The 16662-nt window shown below is 40.4% G+C and overlaps 1 protein-coding gene across 2 annotated transcripts in view; it reads left to right on the forward strand.

Annotated features, from left to right (window-relative positions):
• Positions 1–8315: 8315 nt before the first annotated feature.
• The window catches only part of pik3cb (phosphatidylinositol-4,5-bisphosphate 3-kinase, catalytic subunit beta), a 51015-nt gene continuing 42668 nt past the window's right edge, over positions 8316–16662 (forward strand). The window contains exon 1 of one of the 2 annotated variants that reach the window (XM_069534881.1): positions 8316–8643. The gene's annotated coding sequence lies outside the window, so the exon portion shown is untranslated. The remainder of the gene's footprint in view (positions 8644–16662) is intronic. The other variant, XM_069534882.1, reaches the window with a different exon arrangement.

Below are 16662 nucleotides of genomic sequence, written 5' to 3' on the forward strand. Positions count from 1 at the left end.
TAGGAGCAACAACACTGACACTTGGCCGTCCTGGCTCCTGTGCGCGCAGGGACCGTCGAGGCGAGCCTGAAATGTAGCTGTGTACATTCTCTGCTTCCTCACATTAATGTTTTGTAAACAATACGGAGATAAGGGCACGTTTGAAAGGCAAGTGTATTCTAAACACGCTTCTAAAAATAATAAATACAAGTGTTTCACAAGGAATCGTGTGTAACCAACCTTTACATAAATGACGGGCAGGGCTGGAATTAAAGAGCTTGGGTTGAATTTAGTCATAGATTTTTTTTTACGTAGAAAAAAAAAACACGATTGATTATGATCTATTAAATATTGATTGATTGATACAGCTGTTGTCCTAGGTTGTAGCTTGATGGTCGCAATTTTAATTAATTTTACTTTTACGCCTGAGGGTTCGGAGAGTGAGCTGAGAGACCATTTATTAACCAAAATATTCATCCTACCCGTGCACGCAAACAACTCTCTCTCTCACACACACACACACACTTTTCCAAACGGTGATCGTGTCTGTGCGTCGTGGCAGGTGCGCATTTTGAGCACCGAGGTTGTCAGTTCAGCCGGGAACAATGGGCCTGCATACAGGATGTGACCGATGTGACAGGGGCTGAGAGAGATAAGGCCAGCCGAGGTTCATGACTCCAACACAGGCCCGCTTCACTATATTGCATGTTTTCTTATTTTCCACTGATTATAATGTCCGCTGATCTGCCCCAGCCTGGATACGCACTGTGTTTTGTTCATGAAAAAAAAGACAAAAATGAATTTACTGATTAGACGCGTATTATTATTATTTTTGCCTAAGTATTTTTCAAATACTTCACTATTATATTAAAATATCTTATTGAAGTGGCACGGCTGCATGACTCAGCTGGTGCCAACACAGGCATAGTGAGAGTAAACCTATTCCTCATTTAAAAAAAATGAACGGGTAACCACAGAGGCACATTGTGGGCTATTTTTTTTCTCTTCATAACCATAACAATAGATTCAATAAACAACAACCACACAAATAGAATGTCTTTGTTACCATTGCATTGTACAAAACAGGCCCTGCGTAAAAGTTAATTCCACGTTAAAAAAAGTGAGTGTATTTTCTTTAGGATGGATCTGATGGCCCATGTTCTTGCAGCTGCAGGTGATGAATAGATGTTTCTATTAATCCTCCATTTTTTCTGCGAGAGGTGATAAGGGTTTTGGCGCAACTTGAGCTTTTGTTTTCGTGCGTCTTTTTCCGCCTAGCGCGCACTGAATAACTGCGATTGTGCCCCCGGTTGTGCTCTCAGAGATGACTGATTATAATCATCAAGACAAACGAGGTCAACTCATTCACTGCAGGAGCAACGCGTTTGACCCTCACACGCACAGAGAAGCGTATATACCTGCAGCGGTTCCGGTGTGTGACAGCTTGCACGCTCTACGGGGCACCGGCGATGCGACCCTGCCGGTCAAGTCACACACAGGTTGCCGGTTTCCCAAATGCCTGCACACAATTGAATTCCTGGCATTTTTTCATGTTTAAGACTCAGCAGCAACACTTTCCACCAAGAAGCGGCGCACATCACCCCGAGCCCATTGAAAAGGAGAGTACGGGGTCACCACTGTTTGGTATACATCTGGTCCAAACAGGAAAATATGCAAAGATTTGATTCGCAGAAAATCCGGCAATTGTTTAAATCAGTATGAGTTTTTTTTTTTTTTTCGTTCTCTCGTTGGAGCAGAACTAGAAGTTTCATTCTGTCCCTCAACATGTGTCTGTGTTGTTTCTCAATCCAGAGCTGTTTATTTTCTCTGCGCGTCCTCTGGTGAATCTCCAATGTAAGCATCGTGTCACGGTGATCTACGTGATGTTCTCTGCGGCTGCTGATTTCTATCTTAATGACGACCAGCGCGAAACAATACATCACATGCAATAATTCCTTAATAAGCCAAAATAATTACAATGGAGTGTGTTGATACGCTGCCATCGTTTATAAATAGGGTTTGTTAACTGGAGCTCCAGGTTCAACAAAGGTCTAGAAATACTGCTTCTATAAATACAGACGAATGTCATCATCTATTCAAGGAAAAGATGGACTGTCATCTATTCACAGAGAAAAACCATCAGCCACTGACCTCCTGTTCCCCCCCACACACACACCAGAGGGCCACTCAAATGTCACATCACTAACCAGCCTGTCTAAATGAGGGGGGGGTCCACACTCAGAGATGAGGAGGACTCAGTTGTGTTTGTTAATTTGGGATTTTTTTCTAAAATGAAAATATTGATTTAGTTTCTTGCATTTTTATTTTTATTCAAAGAAGATTTTTAAAAAGCAATGCCCTGTGACCCTCATCGTGTGAAACAGGCCCAAACTGTTTTGCTCTGCATATTATGAGTGTGTCCACTCATAACCATCTGAATTTATTTAGTAAGAGTTGATTGAATATTGTGGATAGATGACAGTGTTAAGCTCAAGACGCAAAATCATATTGTTGCTTAAACTATATACAGGAAACTGCAGCCTATCTGTTCTTATATATCTTAACTTACACTAAGCATGGTGGGTGGGGTTGACTTTTTTTTTCCAGGTTAGAGCAACGGCCTCTCAAAATGTCTGTGCATGTCCCTGGATCAGCTTTGAAGCAAATCCAGAAACTCATTCAGAGACATCACTTTCCAGTAATATAGCTGGTCATATTCCAGCTGACCTGTTTGACTCTGCAGAGAATAAGAAACACAATTAACCAGCATTTGTCTGATGTGAATAATATCTGCTGGAAATGGTCGACTCATACTGTATAAGGGAAGTGCGATAAAGTGTTTCCGTCCTCTTAATTACTCACTGCAAATTGCTTTGTTGGGATTTAAATGGCAACTCTTTTCCCATCGTGCCCTGATGGAGTCTATTTTTAAACCCCTTTCCTCTCTTTGCCCCCTCCCCGCCCACCCACCCCTAAACACTTCCGCAGGGTTGGCAACAAGAAGCTATTAGGATAACTCTTCTTCTGTTAACATTCCAATTAATCAAAGATGAAACCAAACTCCCACAGGGATCATTAAGGGCCAGCACCTGTTCTCCTGATACTGTAAGGCTGTGGAATAAACAGCTCCATGTATGGTGGGACCTCTGGGAGACACATAATCACTGCAAATCACTTATACACCAGCCAACTATCAGATAATATAGAAATATAAGCTCATTCGGATGTGCATGCCAAAAACTGAGCTTATTTCACAAGCAGAACTATTCAACAATACCTTTTCATTTGCACGAGCAGGAGTTCTTTACATTTCATAACATGTGCAGCGCAGCCATATTAAAATACATGTTAATGATGTTATTCACAAACCTGTACTTCTTAAATGAAGTGATGAGGCAGACCGTTATTAAGCTCGTATTATTAAATAGGACATATAATGATATTGTTGTCTTTAAAAGATAAAGCTTTTTAAGTAAATCTAAGTACATTGGCTATAATATACACATCAAAACAGGAAGTTGGCCTTAGGCCTGACCGTCGCTCCGCCTCCATGTCCACACCAAACCCCATGCCAGGTCACATTTCACACACTGGGATCCAATTTCAGCCATATTTCTTTTCAAGTAATTACATAGCTCTTGGCAAGGCCTCACAATTAAGCAAATGATTATATTTTGATATCCATAATTATACGCATTCACATAAGGTCCCCTTTCAAGTGAAATGTGCTTTTTATTACACGCCTATCACCCATGATGAGATTATGCACAGTGTGGGTTTGGATCAAGTTAGAGTACATTTAATCGAATAAGAGCAGCAGTAATGGAAGCATGCTGGACCCAGGATTACACTGCACGGCCGGCTTCCCTTTGAGCTCAGCTTATGTTTAGCAAATTTCAGACAATGAGAACGTTATGAGGGGGGGAACTCTGCGGCCTTTGACCCCTGCCCACCAGTGGGTCAAGCACATGACGCGTTAGATTGCCTCCATATCAGCAATGAGGTGCACCGCACATACATGTAGCCTGAGGAGAGTGTTTAAATGATTTATCTCTCACAAAACTGGTTCTAATAGATAGTGATCATCGGTCGTCCTGTAGAACTTCCACAGTGAAACCAAGAAATGTGCAGAGATGACACCGAATTCCATCACTTTCATTGAAAACAGTCACATTGGGAATATTGTCTGCAGACGTCACTAAATGTGTTCAGTCTGACAGAGGAAATGTTGGTTCTCCCTTGAAACATGGTCACAGTTAATGAAGCTGTGCTGTGTGGGTCTTGGCTGCTCCCATGTGGCACGACAAAGACTAGCAGTTGCAAGTACTGTATGTCCTTACTGTCTAAGATGGCCTGCCATTAAAACTATTCTACATCACATGAGACTCCAACTTCAAAATCAAATGTGTTCCTTTTTTAACTTTCTAATTATATATTTTGTGCTGGATGTGTATATGTAGTATTTTCTTAAAGAAACAGATGAGTTGTATGTATGTTGAGATAAATACGCCCCTTATATACCAACAATACATATAGATGCATAACAAAGAGCAAAGGTAAGAGGAACCATAAACAGTTTATCTTATCATGTGTAGATTGTGTTGATATGTAGTCTTTTTGTGAGTATTTGTAACTGTGTTTTGAATAACCCTATGCAAAAAGCTGTTTATTGATATTATTATTATAGATTGCGTTGCTATGATTATTATCAGTAATATGTATCATTATTGTTGTTAATATAGAGAACTGACATTGTGTCTTGTGTGTCAGGGTGAGAGAGTGACAGAAAACTGCATTTCCAACAACCATACAACCACAGGCTGAATCATACATTGAAGATAATTCTCTTGATGTGATAATAAAGAAGAAGTTCGTTTTTTTCAACCTGGTCCTTATTTCCAGCATATGGTGTGTAGATCTACTCACCCATAAAGGTTTGGAGTAACTTGGAGTCCTTCGGAGCGTTTAGATCCACACGCGATCGGCTTATATCCATACAACGCAAGGGTTCGGGGCATCCACAATATAGCCTTTAAATAAGGCATTATCTGCCGCAAAGCTCTTTATTTATGAATCGCCAGCAGGAGTCCCCTATGAGTCTCGCCAGCCTTGGAGCTAGCATTAGCTTAGCGAACCGAGAGCGAGTTGTCTTCTGTGTTTAATCCACAAATCGGTTCGCTAAGATAAGGCTAGCTCCGAGGCTGCTCGTTAGCCCGCTGAAGTTAGCTAGCCTTTAACCGGGTGAATACGGCCGAGCACCGGGACACAGCTGCTTTAAAAGAACACTGTAGTGTAAAGCACCTGACACGTATTCTGCCATGTTGCGCCAAAGCGCGAAACGAGCAGCCGCAAACTCCGTGTAAACAAACACAGCTGATCGTCAGCTGTCCTGCGGCTGCGCGCCTCGGTGACGTCACCCCAGTGAAAGCCCAGGATGTAAACAAAGCAACATTGACTCACAGGGGACTGGATGCCCCAGTCACTTGCGTTGTATGGATATACGCCGATCGCGTGTGGATCTAAAAGCGTCCGAAGGACTCCAAGTTACTCCAAACCTTTACGGGTGAGTAGATCTACACACCATATGCTGGAAATAAGGACCAGGTTGAAAAAAAAACGAACTTCTCCTTTAATTACCTGAACAGCCTCAATCTAACCATGGCAAAAAAACAAATAATGACATAAGAGGAAAAGAGATCCCTTATCAGGAGAGATGCTATGACACGTCCCAGCAATAACTTTATTTATTATAATACAAACTTTATTTGTATAGCACTTATTTAAACAAGGGTACAAAGTGCTTCACTAAATCTATGGCAGCAAACAATGAAAAAAATGTAGGGTATTCAATTCAGTTGGATTTTAGGGGCCAAATAATAACACAATATTCAAATGTATTGAGAAACCCAACAATCCCGATGAGCAAGCACTTTGGTAACTTTGGCTACAGTAGGTAATGATAATAAAATTAAAATGACTGAATTTCATGTAGCTCCTATGTTTCAGTGCCGAGCCATTGTCAAAACACAAGGCATTCCCTGTGACTGACATCTCCTTTTGTCCATTTTGGTCTCAATACTAGAAATTTGGTTCATCTTTGTATGGTTATACAAATTATATATTTAGGCTATATAAATATATATATAGCCAGGTCGTCTCATAGGAAACAAGATTTGAGAATTACCTAAAATACTCTATAAAATATAATATTTTTAAATGTATTTAAAAAGTATTTATGCATTTATTTAGAATTTAAAAATTATTATTATTATTAGTAGTAGTAGTAGTCATAGTATTAGTAGTGGTTGTAGTAGAAGAAGTAGTAGTAGTTGCAGTAGTAGTATATGCCTTCTTGTATTAATTTAATATGTATAAAATGATTGGACACAGTTTTTAACTGATGCAACAGAGTTTAGTCTACTGGGTGCATGGTCATTTCCTACACAGTCAGTATGAATGCATTTGTTTTAGATGGGAGAGTAGTAACACATTTCGATCACCAGGGGTCAGCAAAGCTTATCATTTAAACTAGAGGCCTGTTACACAACTGTACATTTCATAAAGATAAGACAATCAAAGATGTCTCTGCTTCACAAGGAAGTTTCATCCTGGTGATCGAAGCCTCTATACAGGATTAAAACGGACTAATGAGATGTATCTATATGTATATATATATACTTCCTCTGTCATTTGAACGTGATACTGCAGTATTCCCTCAAGAGGAGGTAGAAAATATAGTTTTTTTCCGGGTGAAGTGATTTTCCAGAGGTTGTGTGGTTGTTTGAAAAGTCTCCTTTGAAAACCAGTGAGCTGCAGATTAGCTCCAGAACAACACCACAGGAAAGGACGTGCAGCCTTCACAATAAAAGCTGCACTCGTTTTCAGTCAAGTGTGGTTATGCAAAATGTTACATATCAAGAGTGATTTGTTTCAACAGGTAAAACGCTCAGAAAATACAAAAGAGGCAACAAAATAGATCATTCACTGCGTTCCTTAAAAATAATGAACCATAGATAACCAGCTAATATCACCCTTAAGAAATGCAATATATTTCTGCATGGATGTGTAAAGGCCTTCGACCATGCTATACTGTATTTGTACGTTGTATTTTGAGATTCTGGTGTCTAGATTATTATTTGGGACCTCAGGACTGCGTTTGTTAACGTCCACCAAGGAGGTTTTGTTTTTGTTTGTTTGTTTGTTTGAATGCATGGATTACACAAAAAGTACTTCACCTGCTTTCCTGATTATTTTTGTAGAGGGGTGATCCAAGGAAGAAACCATGAAATTGTGTTGCAGATCTAGATCAAGGGGCGAATCTGGGATATTTTTTCATTATGTATCAGATTTTTCAACATTTCCCTTTCATTTCTTTAGAGAATGTATGATGGATCTTGGTGAAATTAAATGAACATGTTGAGGGGACTTATCTTTACCAGTGTGTGCAAGTTGGTGCAGATTCAAATAAACAGATGGAGCTAGTGAATTAAAATGTGGTTTCATAAGTGAATTGTTGGAGCTTGGTGGAAATATGCAACATGCCTGTTTTAGCTTCTGTGCTTGTTTGAAATTTCTGAACAGAACTACAATTGGACAATGAGACAGTTACTGGATTTCCAAAAAAGTATTGATGACATTATCAGTTTAAATGTTTATGTTCTGACCCCCTACAGTGTTATCTTGATTTGGGTTAATAATTCAACTGGGTCCAAAAGGAGGAGCACATGACAGCCATTCTTCGACTGATACTTGTTAATGACCACTAAATGGTTTCGACCCATTCTACACCTCAGAGCTCCCTTACAAAATTGATATCATCTGACCAGAGACTTCTGTCTGTCCCAAGATCAAGAACAAAGTGTTTTGGGGACAGTACCTTCTCCATCGCTGCTCTTTAACTCTCACACTCTCTCCCTCCCATCATCCGATTCTCCCCCTCGATAGAATTTCTCAAAACACATTTTTATTAATCCCCTTTCATTGTGCTTAAATTGCTGAATTGTTGTTATTATTGTCTCATGCACAAATGTAAATCTATACATACCTGGTCTTTATTTCTAAACATGTATATCTTCTATTTCTTTTAGCCTTACTTGATTTTTATATTGCTATGTTTATACCTGCTTTTGCTCTTTCACCTCTTTCTCAGGGGCTCTGTAACCTTTGAATTTCCCTATGGAGATTAATAAAGTACTTCTGATTCTGATTATCGCTGTTATTGATGATGGTAGTAATGATATAAAGTGAAATATGAATGAAGTTGATTATGCAAGATACAAATTCAATGTCATGTCATAGAAAATGTTTTCTTTATTCTTCACTCTTTTATTCTGAAGAGGGGAAGCGGATGTCCTGTGACAGAGTTGCCGGTGGTGGCGGAGGGAGAAGCCGGTGGACGAGCAGCGGCAGCAGCAGCGGTGTCATCGGCGGAGGAGGAGGAGGAGGCGGCGGCGGAGGAGGAGGAGCAGCTCCTGAAACAAACAGGAAGCAGCACCGCTCCTCTCCACCTGTGGGGCCGAGTCCTGAACACACACACCGAGGGAGAGCCCAGCTGAGCCTCCTCACACACACACACACACACACACACTCACAGGACCTGTGAATAACTTCCAGCTCCTCTCCCGGCGCCTCCTTCACCGACCTCCTGCCGGAGACAGACTCAAGGTAAGTCCGCAGTTTTCCAACCTTCCTCTCCCGCACCTCTCACCTGTCCAGTCCCGCAACAAACCGCGTGTAGTTTCGCGTCGCTCAGGATGTCCGTTAAAAATAAAAACACGTAACCCTCCTCCTCAGAGAACATCTTCAGAAACTTCAGTGAATCCAAAGCATCCGCACTTCATTCAACCAGTAAAGTAGTCCCCCAGCCTCGATGAGAGGAAACATGGCTGGATTTGTGTTTTTTACCCCAGTTTATTGCGTTTAAGCTCAAACAGAGGTTACCTACAGGGAGGGTGGGGACTCTGAGAGAAGATTTCTGATTTTAATTTCCGATTTTCTCAAAATCCAGTGTTTGTCCTGGGTTTAAACAAAAACCTGTGACACATCCTGATGTTGTGCAGTTGTGTTACAGATCCAGTGTTTTTTGAATTCAGCCTCGAAGCGAGACAACAACAAACTCACTGGTTTTCTCAGCAGAGTGTGAATGTGGCATTCCTCTCTGATTACAGCCCCGTTGTTTTTTTCAAAAGTGTCTCTCCTTTTCTCTTTCTGTCCACAGGGACAGAAGCTGATTCAACCCTTTGAGTTAGAACTGATTTGTAGTTTGTATTCCACAACATGCAAGGTTCTGTAATTTTACTTTGTATGTCTTGTTAAAAGTTGACACCACATACTCTCGTTTTGGTATCGAGATCCTTGATCCCTGGTTCCCACTGGTCCACACACACACACACACAGTGTTTCTTTTATTGTTGAGAAATAGACAGACGCCAGAGAGAAAAAGAGGATGTGAAACTTTGGAGGTGATTCATGTGCTCAGCTTTTCTGTCATATTCACATCAACCCTTTGGAAATGTCAGAGGCTCAGTAGAGAGTGTTTGGTTTGGTTATATCCCTGATGTAGTGGGACCCGGCTATCTATTGAGGAAATCTTTCTAAATCCACAGTGCCAACTAAATCCTTAATTGTTCAGGCACAATATCCATCGTGCTGATTGTTAATGTGCTGAGTGAGCTTGAAATCATTCATACCTGTATGATGCAGCTTTGAGTGCAGGTGTGTATGCAACATTTGGTACATCATTTCTCCAGAGGACAGTATGTACGTTATCACAGGGTGTATATCAATGCGCAGCTTTATGGTCATATTGAAATTATTAATGCGATCATAGAAAAAAATAGAAATTCATTCTGACATTTCAACTAAATCCAACTCTCAGTTTTATGTCTAGAAGATTCAATCACAGTATCAGATTACATAAACAGCAGCATTACAGAGCATTTCATCCTATTGCCCACTCTTATCTTACAGCCTTAGGCACATGTTCCTCATGGTCAAATGAGTATTTTTCTGTCATGTGAGACTCAAGCTGACATTTCATGTTTTCTTTCTATAAGAATAGATAAGTGTTCAGTTTTTCCAGAGGTTTGTCACTAAAAGAATCTGAATTCCCACTGTGCTTCCCCTCACGGTTAATGATCACTTGAATCTTTGCAGAGAATCTTAGGGCCACGCATTACTCATGTCACAGAGCCACATTTTACAAAGGAGGATAATTATTTACCAAGAGAATTAACCAATATTTGCTACTATTTAAGTTTTGCGTGGTGTCACCAGCAGTCCTGGAAACCCCTCCGCGTTGGGTGGGGTGTGGTGTCAGGCCTCCTCTGAGGTAAAGTTAGAAAACACTGATAAGGCTAACTGACGTCACTCTGCAGACATCAGCCAACAATACAGCTATTTATTCCAAGCCAGAATTTTTCCCAAAGCCCTGGCCTCTCCTGAGAAGCTGATCACAAGTGCTCCCCCTGAAACAAAAGGAGACAAAAAGGTTTTGCAACATTGGTTACGTCCATGTCCTACATCACAGACATGTTGTATGGTGATGTTATTTTCTGCCTAGGGCTTCTTAGAAGTGTTGTGGTTTAGGATTCAGTTACCTGAATGTTGTTGTGTGTTTGGAGCTGAGGAGGGGGCAGAGAAAGGTGGACATCTTCAGCTGGACCAAAGTATAGCGTGGTGTAACTCTGAGGTTAAGATAAGAGCAAGGAGCCATGTGGCTAACACAGCCAGCTTCACTTTACACGCTAGCAGAATGTTTGGTGTCTCATATGAAAAGATAACAATTTATTGATGGAGAATTTTGCAGTGAGCATATCAAAACGTCAAGGTGTAACTGCATATTGCAGTGTCGGTAAACCAAACAGCACTGTCAAGTATTTAGATAAGAATATTTCTTCATTGTTTTGGCTTCGTTCCACCATGTGTGAGTTCAAATCACCAGGAGGAGAAAATACTGACTTTCAAAACAGACAGTGTTTCCATCCATACTGGGTGAAGAGTGTGGGAAAAGCTCTTAGACACCGACTACATTTTTATGAACAGCAATATTACGACTATTGACCTTATTCTGAAAAGACATTATTTGGATGATGATGATGTTTATTGGCATGAGTTGCTAATTGAATATTCCATTCATATTCCCCGTTTGCATGTTATTTATTATAGTCTGATTATGACAAATGTCAACATTACTTATTTGCACATGATGTGTCGTCAAGCAGTTGGTAACAGATGTATGTCAATGTCACAAAATGCTGTGAAAACTCCCAATGAAGACGTATACATACTCTACGTGTCTTAATTTGATTATTGCTTAATAACTTGCATCCAGTCTGACTCTCCAATCAGGATCATCAATCGAGAATACATTCACTGTGTTAAAAGCAGACCAGCACATCGCTCAGGGCAGCTGACCTCACCAGCATCATTCATATGTTGATTCAGTGAAGCGATTGTTAATCGATTTGTGATAACTTCGTTAAGTGAGCTTTGAAATTGTTGAGAACTTTGAAAAACTCCTGGGACCGGTTTGGTTTGGCAAATTCCACTCTCACACTTTTTTGATCCATTTCTGTTTAGAAGAACAGGGGTGCTGTTTTGGACATGTCTTTGTTACTCTAGTTGTGTGTATGTGGGTATTAATACATCTTGACGGCAAGATCCTGACATGTATGTTCTTACCTCAGAGAGTCTGTCTCACTGATTTCCTGCTTTGCTTGAATACTGAGACTAGTACAACTGAAGCACCAGATAAAAAGCTTTTCTCATACACATTAATATAAAAGGCCCACATATTTTTTTCAAGATAGCCACTCTCCAACCAAAATTGTTATTGTCTGAATACCTGGAGTGTGCTGCTGCTCTCCCCATCCCCATTATCTTCCTCCTCTCGCTCTCTCTCCCCCCTGTATCTCCCTCCACCCTCACTCATTCACGCCTCTGCACCAGTCCTCATTATAGTGAAAGGCTTGTGTAACATCCTCTCAAATTTTCTTTTTCCTTCTTTTTCATCTGTGTGTGTGTGAACAAACTGGCTTTCACAATGTCTGCTAGCTTGCACAATCACGCTCATCTTTTCCAAGCCACACAATCTCATCCTCTTTGACTGACCAAGCAAAATGGAGTGTTCAGCATTCACTTTAACTAAGTGCAATTTGCACCGTACTACCTTTTACAACACTATACATAAAAATGGAATTTGCTATAGCAAGAAATGTCCGTGCCTGTGAAAGCAGAGCAGCCTTTTTGAATTCTCGACTTTGCTACACAGCATGCCGGGACCTGCCAAGGAATGCAGGGAAGACAGCAGGAGAGGGAACAGAGGGAGATGTACTGAACAGAGAGAGAAATGTCTGAGAAGCCACAGCGGGGGATACATGAGAGATGGATCTAAAATGACATATTCTTTACAGAGAGTGATTTAAAGAAGTCTACAAAAGAACATCATGAATTAAAACGCTCCTTAAATGCATTCGCAGCACACAATGAAATAAGTCAAATAGACCCAGTTCAGATTCGTAACCCTTTTAATCATATTTACTCTAAAGTTTAAATGCCGCAACCAAGCTGGGGCTTCACAGCATCCCTAAGCTCACCTTCCATTCACATGAATGAATCTTCTTCTTGTTCTGCAAACATACTCTCACGTTCTTAAGTCAGACAAATTGTGTAAACAGAATTTGTAGTTACCACTGAAACACCATAAATGTGGTTAATGAAACTTGAAAAATATATAAGAGGGGAGGATGTTGAGATGGCACTAACATCATTAAACCATAAATATTACTATATTGACGTATAACTGAATAATAATATTAATGAAGGTGTCATATTAAACTGTCTTTGGTTGAAAATACTGAACCCTGAATTGACCTTTATGGTTATGATGGATTGGGGATGGGCGAATGGCATCTGGTGTAAAGCAGTCAGTGGTCTATTGGACTGAAAAAGTACAATATAAACACAGTCCATATTTACTATATTTTCCATTTTGTGTTGGACACCCTCACCTCGAATGAAAATGAATAACTACAGTATGTTTACATATTATAACCTTAAGCCGTAGATGATCATTTAAAATTGATGAAGCAGGCCAATTAATTTCATTAGACAGACCCACCTGCTGCTCGCTGCAGCTCTCTGTCATCTGAGCTGTCCAGCTTCTCTTTTACTCGCTGAGCTGGTCTGAATCCTTCTCCATGTACTGCAGCTTAACATCTCGTATCTTTGTCAATTAAATTCACCAGCAGATTTGGGATGCGCAGCCATCTTCCTGTTACGGCAGAGCAGGTGTCAACAAAATACTTTGGGAGTGTCAGAGTGAAACAGCATTGCAGCCAAGTCCAATACAATTGAAGTAAACGGTGACCATTTCTTCAAACATCCGAAATGTCCGCTGTGATCCATGCCCGAACTTGACACCACAGGAGCAGTATGGAAGCATGTTATGTTTTTCTTCTGTTGTTTTTTACGTTTGAAGAATTGGTCACCATTTACTTTAATTGTATTGGATTAGCTGCAACACTGTTCACCTCTCAAACTCCAAAAGTGTTTTGTGGACTCCAACTCTTCACCCACCCCTCCATCGGCATAGTGGTGAGTAGATAATGAGGGAATTTTCATTTCTGGGTGAACTGTCCCTTTAAAGCGTCATCGTAGACCAGTGAAGTTCAGACTTGTCTGTGCCTCTGGCTAATAAATAAACAAAGTTGTAATGTTTCGTTCATTTAGATTTGTAAAATATCAAATAGTAAAACAAACATTACTTAGAAAACAAAGCACCTGTGGTACGTCACCTGCGGTTGCTTTGGTGGTTCAGCGTCTCCTCGCTGGTACAACACTTTGATATGGTAAATGCGGCAGCCTCAGATACATAGATAGTGTTGGGTTATACTACATACCCTCCAGGCTCCTGCCTCTACTCTGCAACCTGAGAGGACAAGTCCCTGTCTGCTAATGCTGATGACACATGGACATGTCATGTCAAAAACACAAACATCTCTTTATTACTCTCTCTCACTTCTGTTTGCTCTCGCGTGCGACATATGACTGATTTCAGGCAGTTTCGTCATTGTGTGTCTGTCTGTCGTGTAATTTTGGTGTGACAGTTTAGTCTCGTGGTTGTCCCGGTGCGTATGTGTGTGTTGTGCGTGTTTGATCAGTGCTATACCCCGGTCTGAGATGAACCTTTGCTCAGTCAGGCAGCCGAAGGTAACTGATTTACAGTGACTGAGGAGAACTTTTGAGAATACACCCACAAACAAATTCACACTCCAACCACCCACATAAGTGCAGCCCCACACTAGAGATAGAAACAAGTGGTGAAAAGAGCGGGATGAAGGAGTGTGTAAAGGTCATGGGTTGACACGTATACTAAAAACACATACAGTGGTTGAAAGACTTAATATACTTCAACCACCTCTAAATTTTACATTGTAATGACGCTAGGCCTCATCTGTGTGTGTTTGTCATGCTCCTCTGTAATGGAGGGTCATAAACATCACACCGTGTTAATGAGGGGGTGTGTATTGTTTTTAGAATTGGACGGACAGCGGTCTTTTGTTTACGGTGAGGCACCGATGACGCATGGTCAAATATAATGGCCCCTCAGACCGCACTTGGTTTGTGGAGTGCGTGGAGCGTGTGTTCTGGTGCATTCCTCCCACATTCCTTTTGCATGGTTTGAGGGCATTAACTAAATCGTCTTTACTGGATGTGTTTGTTTTTTTTGTACTTTCTTCCAGTGCATAGCTTACAGTTTTACGTTGATTTCTCACTATACAGCAGCCTATACTTTTTTACTACTTATTTATGCCACAATGGTATAAGAATCAATCGGGACATACTTGAGATAAGTTAGACATCACAGTGAAAGAGTTTCTCATTTGTTTTTAGTGACTTAATTCTAAGGTTTAGTTATTACAGGCCCAGAAAGGAAAAATGGTATTGTTAGTACAGGGAGTGGCCCTCCAGGAGATTTGGTTTATTATGCAATGCTTCAGGGCCTGAAAAACTACCTGTTTACAAAAGGAACTTTCACTGGACTCTGAGGCCTGAAGGTCATAATGAAGTTAAGGATATTAATGAGAATAGTAACAGAATGAAAGCATATTCCTCACAGTGACTGACCCACACGACCCGTGCAATAAAACCTTGTGGGTATTTTTGTGTGTGTATTATGTGTGTAAATTCACGTGTGTGGAATTGCCTCAAGGTAAACGAGAGTGAGAGACTCTGCTGCTGATGAGGTCCACAGTTTTAGGATTTTGCATTCCTCTCATTCTTGTAACAGAGGATGGGTGGAGGAGAGGAAGGGTGTGTGTCAGTGTGTGCAGAGGCAGATATGTAAGTCGAATCGTACAATTATAAGATTGTCAGCAATTTCAGGGGAGGATCTGAAGTGGAAAAAATCTCTGCACCGGTAACATCCATAACATGAGGTGTTATGTTTGTTTTTAGGTCTTAAGGTCTACATATATACATATAGTGAGTACAATACCTCAGGTACAGTTTCTTCAAATTTAATACAAACCTTCACTTGGGGTCAAGGACAAACTGATTTAAATTTGGTGTTCAGCACGTTTTCGGAACGTGCTTATACACTAGTGAATATGATAAAATCCCACCTTCATACCTTTAAAATTCTGACCAGACATGACTGGTTGGCAGAGGCATGAGGCAGTAATTGTAGTTATCTTTGTGTTTGTGTGGTTAGTCCTTCAGAACAGAACAGAGTGTATGTGCAGGTGCCTAATCCCTTTTGTGTAAGAACAATAGAAACACATAACTCTTGAAGCAAACGTCACTAACCACTACTGTGTGCATTATACTGGAAACTGTTTTTGCTGTCAGAAATGACTTCAGTTAAGTGAATGGCTGTAGTTGCTTTAACAAAAACTTATAGCAAAGTAACTAAACTCATTAAACTGATAGTCATCACTGATATGATGAAGACATTAGGAGTCATTAGCGCCTCCAAACTGTCACTTAATGCCATATTCATATTTCATTATACAGTTTCATTGTTTTAAAGGTTTTAAAATGCCACTCAGTAAGATCTCTGTCGGACTGTAGCTTTTTACTGCTTTACTTTTTGTCATTTGTAAACCTACCATAGTTATGTGAAAATAATGTAGCATAACAAACAAGAATGGCGCTTAGTAGAGCGCATTCCTCCGCCCAGGCCCAACAGTCCACTTAAATTAAATATAAACTCAGATATCAGTCCTCTGAACATGCAAATCTGTAAAAACGCACCTCTAATTTCTTAATGTGAAAGAAAGTTTAACAATTCCTGGATCAGCGCCTCTGTCCAGATGCACCAAAAAATCCATTGGGTTCCTTTTGGGTATCGTTCCCAATGTTTCAAGAAAATCTGCTCAGTAGTTTCATGAGTGATCCTGTTTACAGACTAACGGCAGTGAAGGCAATAAACTGATGATTTTAATTGGTGTCGGCTGATCAATGCTGAAATGCTTCAAGCGGCACGTCTTAAGGCCAGTAGGAATGTTTTTGTATCATACATATTGAAGTCAGCAGTGTCACCAACAACTTCAGGGGTTTTTGTCACATTGAATCATAGTCTTTCTTGTCAGTGTTTCTTCTGGGATTTAGAAACAAAGTATTAATAGTTGAATTAAGTTTGACAGAGAAGAACTCTTTGAAATGTGGAGAGTCCCGTTC

The sequence above is a fragment of the Paralichthys olivaceus genome, chromosome 11 (assembly GCF_024713975.1).
Source record: "Paralichthys olivaceus isolate ysfri-2021 chromosome 11, ASM2471397v2, whole genome shotgun sequence".
Classification (NCBI taxonomy): Eukaryota; Metazoa; Chordata; class Actinopteri; order Pleuronectiformes; family Paralichthyidae; genus Paralichthys; species Paralichthys olivaceus.